This window comes from Stegostoma tigrinum, unplaced genomic scaffold (assembly GCF_030684315.1).
Source record: "Stegostoma tigrinum isolate sSteTig4 unplaced genomic scaffold, sSteTig4.hap1 scaffold_190, whole genome shotgun sequence".
NCBI classification, from domain to species: domain Eukaryota; kingdom Metazoa; phylum Chordata; class Chondrichthyes; order Orectolobiformes; family Stegostomatidae; genus Stegostoma; species Stegostoma tigrinum.
In genome coordinates this window covers 486487-507235 of record NW_026728129.1, presented here as the reverse complement: position 1 = coordinate 507235, position 20749 = coordinate 486487, and the positions used below count along the sequence as shown (strand labels likewise).

The following is a 20749-nucleotide window of genomic DNA, read 5'->3' as shown; positions in this document are numbered from 1 at the left end:
GGGCATTTGAACAGTCCTTGGATAAGCATATAGATGATGATGGGATAGTGTGAGGGAACGGGCTTAGATTAGTTCGCAGGTTGGCGCAACATGGAGGGCCGAAGGACCTGTTCTGCACTGTATTTTTCTATGTTCGCAGATGACACTAAAATGAGTGAGAGAGTAAAGTCTGAAGAGGACGATGAAAATCTGCGGAAGGATGCAGAAAGTTTAAGTGAATGGACAAGGGCCTAGCAGATGGAGTCCAATGATGGTAGATGTGAGGGTATCCATTTTGGTAGCAATTATGGAAAAATGGAGTCTTGCTAAAATGGTGAAAAATTGTAGCATGCTGCTCCTAGAGGGAGCTGGGCAGCCTTGTGTCTGAATCAGGTAGTTTGCAGATGCGGCTGGTAATTGAGACAGCAAATGGAATAGTGTCCTTCATTGCGAGAGTGATGCAGTTTAAAAATCGGGAGGGTGTGCTACAGTTGTTTTGGGTGCTGGTGAGGCTTGGTGTGGGGTAGTTTGTACAGTTTTAGTCTCCTCACTTGAGAAAGCATGTCCTGGCACTGGAGGGGGTGTAAAGGAGGTTCACGAGGTTGATTCCAGAATTAAAAATGTTGCTGTATGGGGAGAGATGCGGTAGACTAGGATTGCAGTCACTGGAATTTAGAAGAATGAGGGGTGATCTAATAGAAACTTTTAAAATTATGAAACAAATGGATCGGAAATTGTTTCCACTGATGGGCGAAATTCCAACTCGGGGGCACAGCCTCAAAATAAGTGTGAACAGATTTAAAACTGAGTTGAGGATGAGCTTCTTCATCCAAAGGGTTGTGAATCTGTGGAATTCTCTGCCCACTGAAACAGTTGAGGTTCCCTTGTTGAATGTTTTGAAAGGCAAAACAGATAGATCTTTGAACAGGAAAGGAATTGAGGGTTATGGTGAATGGGAGGGTAAGTGGAGCTGAGTCCGCAAAAAAGATCAGCGGAACGAGCTGGAAGAGACAGATGGCCTACTCCTGTTTTATTTCTTATGTCCGTACGTCCTTAGATTGCCATCCTTGTCATTCCTCCTTCCCTGGAATAGGCCAGTTCTGAACTGAAGAGCAGGTCTTTCAATAACTCCCACGGATCAAATGTTGACTTGTTCAATAAAAGCTCCTCCCAATTAATACTGCTCAGCTCCTACCTAACACTGATGTAATTTTCCCTCCCCCAATTTCGTCCCTTCCCACAAGGTCCTGATTATCCATGGCTGTCTTAAAATGTAAGGAGATGCGATTACCCATTTAAGAAGCTCCTGGTTCACTGTTTTTCCCAAGTGGGAATCAGCTGCAGGCTTTCTTGTTCCACGATGGGGGAGGAAATGGCCTAGTGGTATTATTGCTGGACTGTTAATTCAGAGACTGAGATAACATTCTGGGGACCTGTGTTCAAATCCCAGCACAGCAGATGGTGGAATTTGAATTCAATATAAAAGAAAATCATGAATTAAGAATATAATGATGACCATGAATTCATTGCCAAATGTCAGAAAAACTCAACTGGTTCACTGATGTGCTTTAGGGAAGGAAACTGCCACCCTGACATGATCTGGCCCACGTGACTGCAGACCCACAGCAATATGATTGACTTTGAACTGTCCCCTGGGCAATTGGGGATGGACAATAAACACTGCGTAGCTAGGGATGTCCTCCTCCCATTAACAAATAAATAAAATTGGATTCTACATCTTCCGATCCAAGATCGTTTCTTGCTCTCATACTAATTTCTTTGCGAACAGTCACTTTCCCTCCTGCCTGTCTTTTTGGAATGTCGTATAGCCCTGCGCACTTAGCTCCAGTGTTGACCTCCTTGTAACCATGTCTTTGTAATAGCTATAAAATCATGCCCGTCAACCTAGAAATGTGCTATTAATTTGTTGATTTTGTTCTGAATACAATGAGCACGCAAGCAAAGAGCCATGAATTTAGCTTTATCACTTGATTTCACCTCTTGACACTATTTACAGCTGTTTTCTGTTTGTACATGCTGTATTTTCCAGTACCACGCTGAGTATTGTTAGAACATAGAACATAGAACAGTACAGCACAGAACAGGCCCTTCAGCCCACAATGTTCTGCCGACCATTGATCCTCATGGATGCACCCTCAAATTTCTGTGACCATATGCATGTCCAGCAGTCTCTTAAATGACCCCAATGACCTTGCTTCCACAACTGCTGCTGGCAACGCATTCCATGCTCTCACAACTCTCTGCGTAAAGAACCTGCCTCTGACATCCCCTCTATACTTTCCACCAACCAGCTTAAAACTATGACCCCTCGTGCTAGCCATCTCTGCCCTGGGAAATAGTCTCTGGCTATCGACTCTATCTATGCCTCTCATTATCTTGTATACCTCAATTAGGTCCCCTCTCCTCCTTCTTTTCTCCAATGAAAAGAGACCGAGCTCAGTCAACCTCTCTTCATAAGATAAGCCCTCCAGTCCAGGCAGCATCCTGGTAAACCTCCTCTGAACCCTCTCCAAAGCATCCACATCTTTCCTATAATAGGGCGCCCAGAACTGGACGCAGTATTCCAAGTGCGGTCTAACCAAAGTTTTATAGAGCTGCAACAAGATCTCACGACTCTTAAACTCAATCCCCCTGTTAATGAAAGCCAAAACACCATATGCTTTCTTAACAACCCTGTCCACTTGGGTGGCCATTTTAAGGGATCTATGTATCTGCACACCAAGATCCCTCTGTTCCTCCACGCTGCCAAGAATCCTATCCTTAATCCTGTACTCAGCTTTCAAATTCGACCTTCCAAAATGCATCACCTCGCATTTATCCAGGTTGAACTCCATCTGCCACCTCTCAGCCCATCTCTGCATCCTGTCAATGTCCCGCTGCAGCCTACAACAGCCCTCTACACTGTCAACGACACCTCCGACCTTTGTGTCGTCTGCAAACTTGCTGACCCATCCTTCAATTCCCTCGTCCAAGTCATTAATAAAAATTACAAACAGTAGAGGCCCAAGGACAGAGCCCTGTGGAACCCCACTCACCACTGACTTCCAGGCAGAATATTTTCCTTCTACTACCACTCGCTGTCTTCTGTTGGCCAGCCAATTCTGTATCCAAGCAGCTAAGTTCCCCTGTATCCCATTCCTCCTGACCTTCTGAATGAGCCTTCCATGGGGAACCTTATCAAATGCCTTACTGAAGTCCATATACACCACATCCACAGCTTGACCCTCATCAACCTTACTAGTCACATCCTCAAAAAACTCGATAAGGTTTGTAAGGCATGACCTACCCCTCACAAAGCCGTGTTGACTGTATTTGATCAAGCCATGCTCTTCCAGATGGTCATAAATCTTATCCCTCAGAATCCTTTCTAACACCTTGCAGACGACAGACGTGAGACTTACCGGTCTATAATTGCCGGGGATTTCCCTATTTCCTTTCTTGAAGAGAGGAATTACATTTGCCTCTCTCCAGTCCTCAGGTACGACTCCAGTGGAGAGCGAGGATGCAAAGATCTTCGCAAGTGGCGAAGCAATTGCATTTCTCGCTTCCCAAAGCAGCCGAGGACAAATCTGATCCGGGCCTGGCGACTTGTCAATCTTAATGTTTGACAAAATTTTCAGTACATCAGCTTCCTCTATCTCTATCCATTCCAGCATGCACACCTGCTCTTCAAAGGTTTCATTCACTACACAGGTCGTTTCTTTCGTAAAGACAGAAGCAAAAAACTCATTTAGGGCTTCCCCTACCTCCTCAGGCTCCACACACAAGTTCCCTATGCTATCCCTGATCGGCCCTACTCTTTCTTTGACCATTCTCTTATTCCTCACGTAAGTGTAAAATGCCTTTGTGTTTTCCCGGATTCCTTCTGCCAAGCCTTTCTCGTGCCCCCTCCTGGCTCTCCTCAGACCATTTTTGAGCTCCTTCCTTGCCTGCATGTAATCCTCTCTAGCTGAACTTGACCCTAGCTTCCTCCACCTTATGTAAGCTACCTTCTTCCTTTTCACTAGAAGCTCCACCGCTCTCGTCATCCAAGGTTCCTTTATCTTACCCCGTCTTGCCTGTCTCAGAGGGACATATTTACTCATCACTCCCAACAACTGTTCGTTAAACCATCTCCACATGTCTATAGTTCCCTTACCATGGAACAACTGCTCCCAGTCCATGCTTCCTAACTCGTGTCTAATCGCATCATAGTTTCCTCTTCCCCAATTAAATATCCTCCCATTCTGCCTAATCCTCTCCTTCTCCATAGCTATGTAGAATGAGAGAGTGTTATGGTCACTATCACCAAAATGCTCTCCCACCACAAGATCTGATACCTGCCCCGGCTCGTTTCCGAGCACCAAGTCTAGAATGGCCTCTCCCCTCGTCGGCCTGTCAACGTACTGCGTTAGGAAACCCTCCTGAACACACCTTACAAAAACAGCTCCATTCAAATCTTCTGCTCGAAGGAGGTTCCAATCAATATTAGGAAAGTTAAAGTCACCCATTACAACAACCCTACTGCGTCCACACTTTTCCAAAATCTGTCGACCTATGCTTTCTACAATCTCCCTGCTGCTATTGGGGGGCCTGTAGTAAACCCCTAACGAGGTGACTACTCCCTTGCTGTTCCTAATTTCCACCCATACTGACTCAGTAGGCAGATCTTCCTCGACAATGGAAGCTTCTGTAGCTGTGATACCCTCTCTGATTAGTAGTGCTACACCCCCCCCTCTTTTTGCCCCCTCCCTATTCTTTTTAAATGTTCTAAACCCTGGAATATCCAGCAACCATTCCAGCCCATGAGAAACCCATGTCTCTGTTATGGCCACAACATCATAGCACCAGGTACTGATCCATGCTCTAAGTTCATCACTTTTATTCCTGATACTCCTTGCATTAAAGCAAACACACTTTAACCGATCCCTTGGTTCCTTCCCAGGAAAATCCTTCCCACTAGCTGGTCTACCTCTTGCTACCGCCTCACCTGCATCAACGCTCACCTCTGGTATACAGCTCAGGTTCCCACCCCCCTGCCATACTAGTTTAAACCCTCTCGAACTACTCGAGCAAACCTTCCACCCAGGACATTGGTCCCCTTCCAGTTCAGATGCAACCCGTCCTTCTTGTACAGGTCCCACCTTCCCCAGAAGGCATCCCAATTATCAACATATCTGAAACCCTTCCTCCTACACCAGCTGCGTAGCCACGTGTTCAGCTGCGCCCGCTCCCTGTTCCTCACCTCGCTATCTCGTGGCACCGGTAGTAAACCAGAGAACACTACTCTGTTCGTCCTGCTCTGCAGCTTCCATCCTAACTCCCTGAAATCACTTTTTATATCCTCAAACCTATTTCTGGCTATATCATTTGTGCCAATATGTAACACGATTTCTGGCTGTTCACCCTCCCCTTTCAGAACTTTATACACCCGATCGGAGACGTCCCGGACCCTGGCACCAGGGAGGCAACATACCTTCCGGGAATCCCGATCTTGCCCACAAAATCTCCTGTCGATTCCCCTAACTATCGAGTCCCCTACCACGAGTACTTTTCTATTCTGCCCCCTTCCCTTCTTTGCCACAGTGTCAGGCTCAGTGCCAGAGAACTGACTACTATGGCTTTCCTCTGGTAGGTCAACCCCCCCAGCAGTATCCAAAACGGTATACTTATTGCTGAGGGGAATGCCCACAGGGGATCTGTGCACTGTCTGTCTGTCCCCTTTCCTCCCCCTAACTGTAACCCATCTATCCTCGTCCTGAGCCTTAGGAGTGACCAACTCCCGATAACTCCTCTCAATTACCCCCTCTGCCTCCCGAATGATCCGTAGTTCATCCAGCTCCAGCTCCATTTCCCTAACACGGTTTTCAAGGAGCTGTAGCTGGGTGCACTTCCCGCAGATGTAGCCAGCGGAGACGTGTGCCACATCTCCCAACTGCCACATTTTGCAGGAGGAGCAAGCAACTGCCCTAGCATCCATACCCCACTTATCTGAACACCCACTCAATACTAAAGCAGAAAGCTCACTTCAAGTAATAATAACAAATTAATAACAAACTTATGTTCAATAGAGAAAGTAATAACAAACTTATGTTCAATAGAGAAAGTTATCCTGATAGTTCTTTCGTCTCAGTCCGTGTGTATTCCTGGGCGAATGTGCTCGTGTGGTCTCAGGAGTTGCGGAGGTCACGGCTCTGGGACAGCCGTTTCATCGCCATATGCTGCAGGTAAGAAGAAAAGAAAATCTCTTGGTCTGAGCTCTGCAAACCTGGGCAATGTCAAAAGGGAAACAGGGTCAAAAGAATTTCAACAAGAATCTCAAAATTAACTGCTGAATTCATATCAACATTACGGGGATCGCCCAACTTAGTGGCCACAACATCCCACTTTCTATTCTTCACAAACAATCCAAAGGCTGAAGTATCCGTATCCCTCTTAACTTTTATGGTTTTTGAGCTAATTTCTTGTTTCTAACTTGTGCATATTTGTGGTGCCTTATGACTTGTTGCATTTAGCAATTGATAAACTCACTCTCTCACGAGTTCAGGAGAAGCTAGTTTTATAGAATCCCCAGTGTGGAAACAGGCCACTCAGTTCAACAAGCCCACAGCAACCCTCCAAAGAGCATTCCACCTCGACCCATCCCCATTCCCCTCCTCTATCCCTGTCAGCCTGCATTTCCCATGGCTAATGTACCTAACCTACACATCCGTGGGCACTGTGGGTAATTCAGCATTGCCAATCCACCTAACCTGCACATCTCTGGACTGTGGGAGGAAACCAGAGCACCCAGCAGAAACCCACACAGACAAGGGGAGAATGTGCAAACTCCACACAGACAGTCATCCGAGGCTGGAATGGAACTCGGGTCCCTGGTGCTGTGAGGTAGCGTTACTAACTACTGAGTCACCGTGTCACCCTGAGTTATCTTGACTCCTTCTGAAACATAGGAAGGTATCCACAAGACAAAGATCCTTTTTAATCAGCTTAATTCATACCAACTGAGGTGGATCTAGTTGGGTGTGTAAAGAAGGGGAGTCTTTCACGAGGGAACTTAACAATTTGGGAGACTCAGTCACCGAGGGAGCCTGACCCGAAGACTGGTCAAAACAATAATGATTCGATATGAATTAGTTAGAATGCAGCTGTTAACAGTAATCCTCCATCCCGATGTGGGAGCGAGATTTAACATTCAAAATCAAAACTGAAACTCTTGAACAAGGTAGTTCAAAACAGCCAGTTCTCTGATTGAGGTTGTGAACTTGCTCGCCGAGCTGGCTTCTTCTCATTCAGACGTTTCGTCACCATGGTCGGTGACATCATCAGTACAGCCTCCAATGAAACGATGTTATTCTACTCTGTCTGGAATTGACACTGTCCAGTCTGTTACCATGAGTACTGTCATTTCCGGTTTTGATCTGTATGGGTTTGTGTGTGGGGGTCCAATTGTATCTGTTTGTTGGTTGCATTATGGGTGTAGAATCACGCCTCTCAGAGGACACTGCGACAAGGTAACCGTAGTAGCCCAAGCCAAGCATAGACACGCACAGGAATTCCGAGAGGCATGGTTCTGCACCCGTTCTCCAGCCTCACATTCTTGGTCTCTTCAGTCTGAATATGATCACTCAACCATATCCTGGATGACAAACAATAGAGTCTTACTTCCCAAAATCTACAAACAGGACTGTCCAGACAGATCCATTTGTTCTAATGATATCATCTTCTGCTGGAGGGATTCCGAAATGTCTGCATTCTTCCTCAACTGAGCATTCCTTGCATTCGTGGTTGACAGAGCTGTCAGCCACGTCCATTGTGCTGCAGGGTTCCCAAGCGGAATATGAGTTGCTGTTCCTGCAACTTTGGGGTGGCATCATTTGTGGCACTGCAGGAGGCCCATGTTCAGTTTGGTTATGACTTTTGAGGAACGGATGGTCCCTTTGAGATTGAAATTGGAGAAAGATTTCAGGATTTTTTCATGTTCTTGTCTTTCTGTTATGCCCCTAGGAAAAAAGCAATGAAAGTGCCGTTAATGTTTTGCACGGCGAGCTGCTGCATACTAACCGGTCTCACACCATTACCATCACCTTGCCCTTGTGAAGGCAGATATGGATAAGGTTCTCAAAGCTGATAGAAGATTGAAACCACTCTAATCCTGTGACGATGGTGAGTTTCCCTTCTTTAAAAAAAAATTCTTGCAGCTGAATTCGCATAATATAGAGCACAGTGGCTCTGGTTCACACCACTGTCTCAATTCCACCCTTTGGTGACTTTCTGTGTGGAGTTTGCACATTCTCCATGTGCCTGCATGGGTTTTGTCCGGGTGCTCGAGTTTGCTCCCACAGTCAAAAGATGTGCAAGGTCGGTGGATTGGCCATGCTAAATTTCCCACGGTGTTCAGTGATGTGTAGGTTAGGTGAGTTACAGGTGGATGGGTCTGGGTGGGATGCTGTGAGGGGCAGTGTGGACATGTTGGGCTGACCGACCTGTTTCCACACTGTGAGGGTTCTCTGATTCATGATTCTATGATTTTACTGAGCGCAAAGGTACAATATTGACTCGTCATATTTGTCTCACCTCTTTACACATTGAGAAGAAAGCTTTAATGTCAGTTTCTATGCATTTGCAACTTGTCTGCTGTCTCTGACAAGGCTGACGATATCTCCTTCTCCAATGCACATCTCCTGTCCCCTAACACTGAGAGGTGACACTTGCTTTTCATTTAGTACAATCAATAAAACAATAGCCTCCATATTACATCCAGCGGCTTCTCTTAACACTCACACACTGTTCTTTTTTTTCCTCCAGGTATTGACCACCCATCATTTCTAATTCCTCATCTCATCTCTCTCTCATGCGCTCTCTCTCTCTCTCTCTCATGCACTCTCTCTCTCTCTCTCTCTCTCTCTCTCATGCTCTCTCTCTCTCTCTCTCTCTGCCCTCTCTCTCTCTCTTCTCTCTCCCCTCTCTCTCTCTCTCTCTCTCTCTCTCTCTCTCTCTCTCTCTCTCCCTCTCTCTCTCTCTCTCTCTCTCTCTCTCTCTCTCTCTCTCTCTCTCTCTCTCTCTCTCTCTCTCTCTCTCTCTCTGTCTCTCTGTCTCTCTCTCTCTCTCTCTCTCTCTCTCTGCCTCTCTCTCTGTCTCCCTCTCTCTCTGTCTTTATCTCTCCTCTCCCTGTTCTCCCCCATCACTTCACTCACAGGCACCAACAGAGGTTCACAGTCACACTATGTTGCACATGCATATTCTGTCCCTCATGCACAAACACACTAAACACACACAAAAAAAAGTCAGGAACACAGTCTCTCACGAACACACTCTGTCACATTCTCACTCATTCATACTCCATACCGTCACACAGTCGTACACGGTCTTGCACACATTCTGTGGCACACTTGCATGCACTGTCGCAGGATCTTTTGCCAATGCTCTCACTCTCAAGTACACACACACTACCAACAAATCTCTCCCTCACACACTTAGGTTTGCAAATTCACTTGCTGTCAAGCTCACTCACACTTACAGACACACTCACTCCCTCATGCATGCTGTAACACTCCCTTCTTGTGCGAACTCCCTTTCACACACTCTCAAGCACAGTCACTGGCACACACATTCTGTCGTGCGCACACACACACTTTCATGCACTGTCTTTGCACTCTTGAGCACAATCATATGCTCACCTCTCTCTTGCACACAGTCAATTTGATTTGAGTCAGAGATAATGGGAGCTGCAGATGCTGGAGAATCCAAGATAATAAAATGTGAGGCTGGATGAACACAGCAGGCCAAGCAGCATCTCTGATGAAGGGTCTTGGCCCGAAACGTCAGCTTTTGTGCTCCTGAGATGCTGCTTGGCCTGCTGTGTTCATCCAGCCTCACATTTTATTATCTTGATTTGAGTCATAATTGTCACATGTGCCCAGGTACAGTGTAAAGTTTTCTTCTGCATGCAGTATAGACAGGTGATATCAAACAAGGCGCATTAATGAAACGGAACATAGTGACAGCTACAGAGAAGATGCACAGAGAGCAAGATCAAAATTAGATTTAAGCTTTTCAGTGTCCTATTCAGATGTCCAATAACAGCGGTGAAGAAGCTGTTCTTGAATCTTTTCACGCATGTATACAAACTTTTTTTACATCTTCCCTTCAGAAAAAGGGAGAAGAGAGTGTAATTGTGGGGTGAGAAGGGCCTTTGATTATGTCAGTTTCTTTCCCGAGGCAGCGGGAAGTAGAGGTGGAATCAACGAATGGAAGGCTGGTTTGCATGATGGACTATGCTGTGTTCATGACTCTGCAGTTTCTTGTGGTCTTAGGAAGAGCTGTTGCCAAACCATGCTGTGACATGCATCCAGATAGGATGCTTTCTCTGGTACATGAATGAAAGTTGACCTTGCGGACACTCCAAATTACCTTCGCCTGCTGGGGAAATAGAGACATTTGGTGTGCTTTTTTGCCCATTGCGACGATCTGGGTGGACCAGGAGAGATTGTTGGTGATCGACACTCTCAACTATCTCCACCTGAGCAACATCTCTCTCAGTGTCTGATGCAGGCGCTCACACACTCACATTCTGTCACCTATTCTGTCTGTCTGTCTCTCCCTCATCGCCCATCTCTCTGTCTCGCGCTCTCTCTCTCTCTGTCTCGCGCTCTCTCTCGCGCTGTCTCTCTCTCTCGCGCTGTCTCTCTCGCGCTGTCTCTCTCTCTCGCGCTGTCTCTCTCTCGCGCGCTCTCTCTCTCGCGCGCTCTCTCTCCCTCCCCCACCCCCCAACCTCTCTGGCTTTCTTTCTCTCTCTCTCTCTCTCTCTCCCTCTCCCTCTCCCTCTCTCTCTCTCTCTCTCTCTCTCTCTCTCTCTCTTTTTCTCACACACCAACTCATTGCTCAGTATTCCATGGTATCTGAATTGTTGGAAGAATTAACTTAGACTGAGCGTGGATTTTCTCCCACATTAGTTATGACAAAGCAGAACCAATTCTGCCTGGAAGAAGAAAGGCAGGAGCCATAATAATTAGGGATTGTTTTGCTAGAGGAACCGTGCTGTGATATGCATCCAGATAGGATGCTTTCTGTGGTACATCAATGAAAGTTGCCCTTGTGGGCACACGCAATTGCCTTAGCCTCCTGTGAAGTAGAGACAACGGTGTGCTTTTTTGCTCATTGCGATGATGTGGATGGACCAGTGAGCTAATCTAAGCCCATCCCCCGACACGATCCCATTATCATCCATATGCTTATCCGAGGACTGTTGAAATGCCCCTAATGTGGCTGAGCTAACTGCATTGGCAGGCAGGGGGTTCCACATCCTTACCACTCTCTGAGTAAAGAACCTGCCTCTGATATCTATCTCAAATCTATTATCCCTCACTGTTTAGCTGTGCCCCCTCATACAAGCTGACGTCATCATCCTCGGAAAAAGACCCACACTGTCCACCCTGTCTCATCCACTGATCATCTTGTATGTCTCTATTAAATCCCCTCTGAACCACCTTCTCTCCAATGAGCACAGACCCAAGTCCCTCAGCCTTTCTTCAGAAGACCTTCACTCCGGACCAGGCAACATCTCCTCTGCACCTTTTCCAATGCTTCCACATCCTTCCTGTAATGGGGCGACCAGAACTGTACGCAATATTCCAAATGAGACCGCACCAGTTTTTTGGACAGTTGCTCTGGATCTCAATCCCACTGCCAAGAAAACCTAAAACACCGGAAGCCGCCTTCACAGCACTATCAACCTGGATGGCAATTTTCAGGGATCGACATAGATGGACACCCTCTGCACAGCAACACTACCAAGAATCTTTCCATTGACCCAATATTCTGCCTTCCTATTATTCATCCCAAAGTGAATCACCTCACATTTATCCACATTGAACTCCATCTGCCACCTTTCCGCCCAATTCTGCAGTTCATCCAAGTCTACCTGTCACCTGCAACATTCTTCCACATTGTCCACCACTCCACCGACTTGAGTGTCATCTGCAAACTTACTAACCGATCTACCAATGCCTCCGTCCAAGTCATTTATAAAAATGACAAACAGCAGTGGTCCCAAAACAGATCCTTGAGACAAACCAGTAGTAACCAGACTCCAGGCTGAATATTTTCTATCAACCACCACTGGTTGCCTCCTTCGCCAAAGCCAGTTTCTAATCCACCCTGCTAAATCTCCCCCAATCCCATGTCTCCATGTTTTCTCCAATAGCCTACCATGTGGAACCTTATCGAAGGCTTTACTGAAGTCCATGTGCACCACGTCAACTGCCCGACCCTCATCCACGTGCTTGGTCACCTTCCAAAATTACTCAATGAGGCTTGTGAGACACGACCTGCCCTTGACAAATCCATGTTGACTATCTCCCATCAAATTGGTGCTTGCTTGATGATTATAAATCCTCTCTCTTATAATCCTTTCCAAAACTTTTCCTGCAACAGACGGAAGGCTCACTGGGTTTATAATGACCTGGGTCATCTCTCCTGCCCTCTTTGAACAAGGGCTCAACATGTGCAACCCTCCAGCCTTCTGGTACTAAACCTGTAGACGATGAGGATTCAAAGATCAAGGCCCAAGGCTCCGCCACCTCCTCCGTAGCCTCCCAGAGAATCTGAAAGTTTCGAAGGATGATGCGTTGTATCCGGAGGTTGGTGGGGTGGTACGTCAGGACGAGGGAGACTTTGTTTTGGTTGTTGCGGGGTGGGGTGAGAGGGATTTGTTGCAGGAAATGCTGGAGACACGGTCGAGGGCGTTATCAACCACAGAGCGGGGCAAGTTGTGGTCCTTGAAAAATGAGGACATCTGAGATATACAGGAATAGAATACCTCATCCTGTGAGTGCAGATGCAGAGGCAAAGGAATGGGGAATAGGGGATGAATTGTTGCAGGAATATGGTGGGAGGAGGTGTAATCTTGGTAGCTGTGGGAATTGGTGGAGTTCAAATGGATATTTGTTTCTCAGTGGTTGGAAATAGAGTGGTCCAGGTAGGAGAGAGAGGTATCAGAGATTGTCCAGGTTAACTTCAAGTTGGGGAGGAAGGTGTTGGTGAAGTGGATGAACTGTTAGAGCCCCTTGTGGGAACACGAGGCGGTGCCGATACAGTCATCAATGTAACGGAGGAAGAGGTGGGGTTGAGGGCCAGTGTCGGTACGGAAGAGGGAGCGTTCCATGTAACCTCCAAAGAGGCAGGCATAGCTTGGGCCCATTTGGCTACCCTGGCCACCCTCTTTGTCTGTAGGAAGTGGGAGGAATTGAAAGAGAAACTGTTGAGGGTTGTTCAAGGACCGGAACTTCCCCCTCCTCAGTGGTCAAAAACACCCTCGACCGTGTCACCCGCGTTTCCCACAACTCATCCCTCTCACCCGCACCCCATAATAACTACCAAAACAGTGTCCTCGTCGTCCTCACGTACCACCCCACCAACATCTGTATTCAATGCGTCGTCCTCCGACCCTTCTGCCATCCGCAATCCGACCCCACCACCAAAGACGTTTTTCCCACCACCCTTAGGTGACCCCCTTATCCGCTCCACACTCCCCTCTAGCACTCCCGACACCCAGCACTTTTCCCTGCATATCCATAAATGTTGTCATCACAACGTTTAAAATTCACTGGTCCCGATACCTCCCCCCCATCCCAGGCCCCAGGAAGAATTTCCTCATCAAACAGATGTTTACCTGCACATCTGCTCATGTGGTAGACTGTATCCACTGTTGCCATTGTGGCCCCCTCTACATCGGGGAAACCAAACAGAGGTTTGGGGACCGCTTCACCTGTGCTCAGTTTGCACTAAAGAACTGCACCTCCCAGTCGTGAACTGTTTCGACTCTCCCTACCAATCCTCAGGTAACATGTCCATCCTGGGCCTCCTGCAGTGCCACAACGATGCCACCTGAAGGTTGCAGGAGCAGCACCTCATATTGCGCTTGGGAACCCTGCACTCCATGGTATCAATGTGGACTTGACAAGCTTCAAAATCACCCCTCCCCCTCCCGCATCCCAAAACCAGCCCACCTATCCCATCCTGCCACCTCAAACCCCACCCCCATTTCCTGCCTCCTAACCTCTTCCCGCCCCGGAGACCTGTTCGTCCTCCCCGGACTGACCTCTCCCCTCCCTACCTCCCCACCTACATTCACCTCTGCTGGCTCCATCCCCACCTCTTTAACTTGTCTGTCTCCTCTCCACCTATCTTCTCCTCTATCCATCTTTGATCCGCCTCCCCCTCTCTCACTATTTATTTCAGAACTCTCTCCCCCTCCCCCTTTTCTGATGAAAGGTCTCGGCCCAACATGTCAGCTTTTGTGCTCCTCAGATGCTGCTTGGCCTGCTGTGTTCATCCAGCTGCACACTTTGTTATCTCTACATCTCTTAACAACCTCATTAAGTGAGTTCGAGAGAGAACTATGCAGGGTAGACTTTGGGTTTATCATTCTAACTTGCCAGTCCTGAAAGATGAAAGTTGGTTTGTGTTGGATGTTTGTCTCACAGCTACGAAAGATACACTGAAAGGATTTTTCAAATCTTTTGTTGAGAATTGTACCCATTTAGTCACTAATCCTTTTCCTTTTTTAAAGCTTCCTTGGTAGTGACAAATTTCAAATATCTGCGGAATTTTATTTGGCTTTGTATTGGTTCTCTGTGATTCTCTGTTCATGGCTCCACGACCTGCTAGCTAATTACAGAATTTATCATTGATGTGCTTCAGTCTTATATATCCCAATTTCAGGAGAAAGTCCAGAGAGACCTTTCAAAGGAAAGGGGTTTAGAAAGAAAATCTATCGATCAAAATCATGAACAGTTGATAAATTATTTGCACTTCATATTTCCAGAACCTACCCCGGAAGAGAGAGCCCAGAGAATTGCCAAAGCTGTCCGCAAACAGTCAACAGAAGTGAAGGAAAATTGGGAGCAATTGAAAACCCGTGCGAGCAACTGGCAGAAACAGGTGGAAAAGGCGTTGGAGAAACTTCAAGAACTGCAGAAAGCGCTGGATGATCTTGAGGCTCATGTGATAACAGCTGAGGGGGTCCACACTGATTGGCAACCTGTGGGTGACCTGCTTATTGACTCATTGCAGGATCACATTGATAAAACCACAGTAAGTGCAATTACATTACACTTCACTTATGAACAGATGTAACCAGAATGTTGTATCGAGACGATCAGTAATATGAGTACTTCAGTAATATTGATTGAATGGTTGTTAACTGAATTTGCAAATTAAAACTTAGTTGAGCATGCCTTCTGATGATATCACAACATGAATATCAGTATAATTGAGGATTCTATTAGTCAGTGACATCAGCTGAGTTATCTGCTTGTTGCCATGTTATCAGGGTTAAAGGTAAAGTCTTAGCACGCCATTTGGCGACTCCTTAGAGAGAGACAACTGGTTATGATTTAACCTGAAGATCACCATGCCTCAGTCAAGAAGAGCGGTTGAGGCGAAGACCCTTTGTGGTAAGCTCACTGGTACGGCAATTGAGCCTTCTCTGCAGGGCATCACTCTGCATCACAAACCAACTGAATTTGAATAGAGTTTAGGATTGGAGAGCAATCCATGCAATTATTTTTTTTAATGACTGTTTCTCACTGGCAAACTTTTTAAAAGCCAGCTCAGCCATACAGGCGAGATCAGTTCCTGATCTCAGCTGAATTTTTTGACCTGGGGTGGGTCAGCGTTGGGAGTTCAGTGATTGGAATGAATTCTCATGAAGTTAGCAAGAGGGATACTACACGTGAATAGATCGATGTTTTGAGAAGAGGATGAGATATGAGCAAAAGTTTAATTGATGTGGAAGACCAGCCACAATCATCATCGACGGTGGAGCAGGCTTGAGCGGCCATGCAACATTGTGCTGCCGCTATTTGACTTGTTCTGTGGAAAGGAAGGAAAATGGTCCAAGTGTCAAAAATGCTGAAGACCACATCATTCTACAACCTCAAAATTTGATTGTGTTCAGCATACTATCACTCCTGGTACCCCTAAATCCTGGTCTATCATCTCAGCAGCTCGACTCTGCTTGTGACATTTTTACTTGTGACATTTTTGAGGGATCTTCCCAAGTCGGAAAATCATTTTTGTTTTTGTAGAATCAGAGTTGGCCAGTGTGGAAGGAGGTCGTTTGGCATATCATAGCTCTTTGAAGTAACTCCCCAATTCGTCCCCCTCTGCTTGGCAATGACTTGAACCACTTAGAAAATCTCTTTAATGGAGGGTAACTTTGAAGGCGTCTGAAAGGAGTATTCACAATCCCAGAATACAACTGAGCCTTATTAAGATGATAAAATGTGAGGCTGGATGAACACAGCAGGCCAAGCAGCATCTCAGGAGCACAAAAGCTGACGTTTCGGGCCTAGACCCTTCATCAGAGGATGAATTATCTCTGAGCCTTATTAAGTTGTTAGTTCTGACTGTCAAGAGCTTGATGAAAGAGGATTGTTTTAAAAAGTGCCTTAAAAGAGAAAACGTACAGAGGCTAAGAGGTGTAGGAAGTTAGCGAGTTTTGAGAAGATTTGTTGCTCGGGTTGAGGTTCGGGATGTGAGTTTGCTCGCTGAAGGTGTAGGAAGTCTCTTCTTGGGTTTGAAGCCGACACAATTAAATGTTTGGCAACTCGTAGTGGGCCGTTTGAAATCAAGAGTGGGCAAGAGGACATAATTAGACGAGTGCAGATATCCTGAAGTATAGTTGGACTGGTGGAGATTACGAAAATAGCGATAGGCATAGCCAAGGAAGGATTTGTAAACAAAAATGAGAATTTAATAAAATTACTGTTAATAGTATCAGTCAGGTAGAAAGTACAGAGAAGAGGATTTGGTTCAAGGTGAGACTCGGGCAGTAGAGTTTTAGACGACGTCAAGTTTTCAATGGGCAAATGTGGGACTCCAACAGGGAATGCATTGGAATTGTCAGGTCCAGAAGTGAAGTAGTTCCAGATGAAGGTTTCACTGCTAATGAGCCAAGACAAGAGACAGGTAGGCAGGATTGAAAAGATGTAAAGAGACAGCTTCAGGGATTGCATGAATGTGTGGTCGGACGTTCATCATGGGATTAACAAGATGCCAAGGTTGTGCTGAGACAAGCGTAATATTACATTGTTGCCAAGGCGGAGTAATGCAATCAGTAGGTCGTGAATAGAGATTGGTGTGGGGACCACAAAGTGGTCTTCCCAGTTTTAAATTGTTATCTCTACGTAGTTGCGCAACTTAATGTTCTGTTCAAAAGACATTACTGACAAGGAAACAGAAGTTAGCCATTTGTTTCCTTGTCAATATATCTTGATTTTTCCACCATGTTCTCCAATTAATAACACAACATGTGCACTGTACGAACTGAACTGTTCAAACCTTCAAAGGAGATGTTAAAATTGTGGAATATAAAGTTAAATTTATTTCATTGAAAATTTGAATAAATTACATGAAGGTTTGACCAAGACTGCAAGGAATTAGATGGAACATCAGATGAATAAAACAAGCAGTAGTAAGGTGGTATTAGCTGGACGTTTCTGAAGAAAGAGAACGCAGCCAACCTTTCTTCCATCAGGGGGATTAATTGTGTGGTGTCAGACACAGTCGATTCAATCATTCCTTCTGTCTTTACTGTCTGACTGGACTGTGGTTGTAATATTTCCTTTTTTAAACGCTCAAGGTTAGACATACTTCACTTGACATTCTCATTTTATAAATTTTAAGAAGTTGACTTATTGTCAAGTCACGGTAGGATTGAAAACACATTCTCTAAGTGTTTGAAGTCAGAAGTCACATGACACCAGCTTATAGTCCAACAGGTTCATTTGAAATCACACAAGCTTTTGGAGTGCAGCCCCTTCATCAGGTGCAGTTAGTGAGGTGACCACAGAGAGACACAGCTTATCAGCAGAGAGATCAAAAGATCATAGAATTGGCGTGAGTGGAGTGTCAGATAATAACTCTGTACAGGTGACCAAGAGTGTTCGAGGCAAGTAAAGCGTTTATAAAGTCAATGTCAGTGCTGTGTTGTCATGATAATCAGGCAGCGCAACAGGAATGTACAAAAGGTGACATCTCAGGTCAGACTCTGACTTGTAGTTTAGAGGCTTGTGTTCAGAATCTGTCTGAGAGTTTTAACCTTTATTTCAAAAGCAAGAATTTATAAGATACCACACTGACTGTAACTACAAGTTGTGTGTTTCTTCAACAAAATATCTGCAAACAAACAAACATCCTGGATGAAGACTTATTATCTGACACTCCACTCACACCAGTTGTGTGATGTTTTGATCTGTCTGCTTATCAATTGTGTGACTGTGTGTTTTCCTCCCTGACCGCACCTGATGAAGGGACTGCACTCCCAAAGCTTGTGTGATTTCAAATAAACCTGTCAGATTATAACCTGATGTCATGTGAGCTCTGACTTTGTCTATCCTAGTCCAACACCAACACCTCCACATTATAACTGTTTGGAACCAAGTCAGTGCAACAGGTACATATCGAACATTTGACTTCGGAAGAATGCCTAGTGCTGAAAAATTCATTAATAACAAAGGATTTCTTCATTGTGCCATCTATCGTAACATGCTGCGTCTCACAGTCATAATGAAAGGATGGCCACTTCAATTTCGCAGGGCCAAGAACAGTTATGGACATTTTTAGCATGGGAGGAGGCCATTCAACCTATTTTATCTGTACCAGCTCTCTCCCAGCACAAGAAAATTAATCCTTCTCTCGAACTCATTCCACATATTTCACAGAATTGAAATATATAGGTACATACTTAGGAGTTTTTAACATCAAGTGAGCAGTTCTCGCACTTCACCTTGTCACTAAAAATGGAAAACGTGACTTACAAAGAGTGGGTCTTTATTTTGTTCTGTTTTGATGATGAAGCAGATGCAAGTCCAAGTGCTGGAACTGGCCTCTTGAACTTACCAACTGTTCAACGTGTATAAAATGATTTCTGTGCGCATCTACTAAAAGCAGTTTTATGGAAGGAAAAGGTACCAAAGAAGATTTGGTGTATTGTGCTTGATGCTATTATACGCCAACCTGTGAAAACAGAACTCTACGACTGAGTGTTGAGTTCTGAGAGGGTGCTATCTTGTTTGAATTTACATTGCTAAGCCTAGGCCTATTTTCCCAACAGCAAAATTGGTAATCCAGCAAGAAATAGAAATTTCTCACATTTGTTGGCTGTAAGTGACTGTTTAAAGTTTCCTTATATACAGGTGCTTAACCTGCTTTTACAGTTGGAACACTTGTTGTGCCAATGAAAATTTTTTGAATGGTTTCACCTCCAGTTTTCCTGTTTATCCATATTTGGTATTTTTTCAGGGTAAGGACTATCTGCAAAATCTGAGATTAGGTTTTGAAAGACAGCAGCCTTTGTTTTGGAGAGATAATGGGAACTGCAGATGCTGGAGAATGCGAGATAACACCGTGTGGAACTGGATGAAGACAGCAGGCCAAGCAGCATCTCAGGAGCACAAAAGCTGACGTTTCGGTCCGAGAACCTTCTTCAGAAAATGGGGAGGGGGTGCGGGTTCTGGAATAAATAGGGAGAGAGGGGGAGGCGGATGGAAGATGGATGGAGGAGAAGATAGGTGGAGAGGAGAGTATGGGTAGGGAGGCAGGGAGGGGATAGGTCAGTCTGGGGAGGCCGGACAGGTCAAGGGAGCGGGATGAGGGGAAATAGGGGTGCGGCATGAGGTGGGAGGGGGGATGGGTGAGAGGAAGAATAGGTTAGGGAGGCAGGGACGAGCTGGGCTGGTTTTGGGATGCAGTGGGAGGACAGGAGATTTGGAAGCTTGTGAAATCCACACTGATACCATTGGGCTGCAGGGTTCCCAAGCAGAATATGAGTTGCTGTTCCTGCAACCTTCGGGTGGCGTCATTATGGCACTGCAGGAGGTCCAGGTTGGACATGTCCTCTCAGGAATGGGAGGGGGAGTTGAAATGGTTCGTGACTGGGAGGTGCAGTTGTTTATTGCAAACTGAGTGTAGGTATTCTGAAAAGCGGTCCCCAAGCCTCTGCATCGTTTCCCCAATGTGGAGGAAGCCACAACGGGGACAGCGGATGTTTTGGATATTTCTTAAGCATTGATTTTCATTCAGAGTTGGTTGGATTTTGCTGAAGCAATCGACATAACTCACTATGACATAGACAATGTCAGAGTTAATGTTTCGCGTCCTGTGACCCTTCCTCAGATCTCACTCTTCACTGATGCTGCCAGACCTGCTGAGCTTTTCCAGCAACTTCTGCTTTTGTTGCTGATTGACAGTGCCCACAGTTAGAACACAGAACATAGAACATAGAACAGTACAGCACAGAAAAGGCCCTTCAGCCCACAATGTTGTGCCGACCATTGATCCTCATATATGCACCCTCAAATTTCTGTGACCATATACATGTCCAGCAGTCTCTTAAATGACCCCAATGACCTTGCTTCCACAACTGCTGCTGGCAACGCATTCCATGCTCTCACAACTCTCTGCGTAAAGAACCTGCCTCTGACATCCCCTCTATACTTTCCACCAACCAGCTTAAAACTATGACCCCTCATGCTAGCCATTTCTGCCCTGGGAAATAGTCTCTGGCTATCAACTCTATCTATGCCTCTCATTATCTTGTATACCTCAATTAGGTCCCCTCTCCTCCTCCTTTTCTCCAATGAAAAGAGACCGAGCTCAGTCAACCTCTCTTCATAAGATAAGCCCTCCAGTCCAGGCAGCATCCTGGTAAACCTCCTCTGAACCCTCTCCAAAGCATCCACATCTTTCCTATAATAGGGCGACCAGA

At 45.8% G+C, this 20749-nt stretch overlaps 1 long non-coding RNA gene across 4 annotated transcripts in view; it reads left to right on the top strand.

Moving 5' to 3' along the window:
* The window catches only part of LOC132207869 (uncharacterized), a 294272-nt gene that overhangs the window by 15191 nt on the left and 258332 nt on the right, over nt 1-20749 (top strand). For 2 of the 4 annotated variants that reach the window (XR_009443934.1, XR_009443933.1), the window contains exons 1-3: nt 6101-6206; nt 7984-8142; nt 14804-15072. This is a non-coding gene — a long non-coding RNA (uncharacterized LOC132207869). Of the gene's footprint in view, nt 1-6100; nt 6207-7983; nt 8143-14803; nt 15073-19284; nt 20324-20749 lie in introns of those variants that run through there. The other 2 variants (XR_009443935.1, XR_009443936.1) reach the window with 2 other exon arrangements.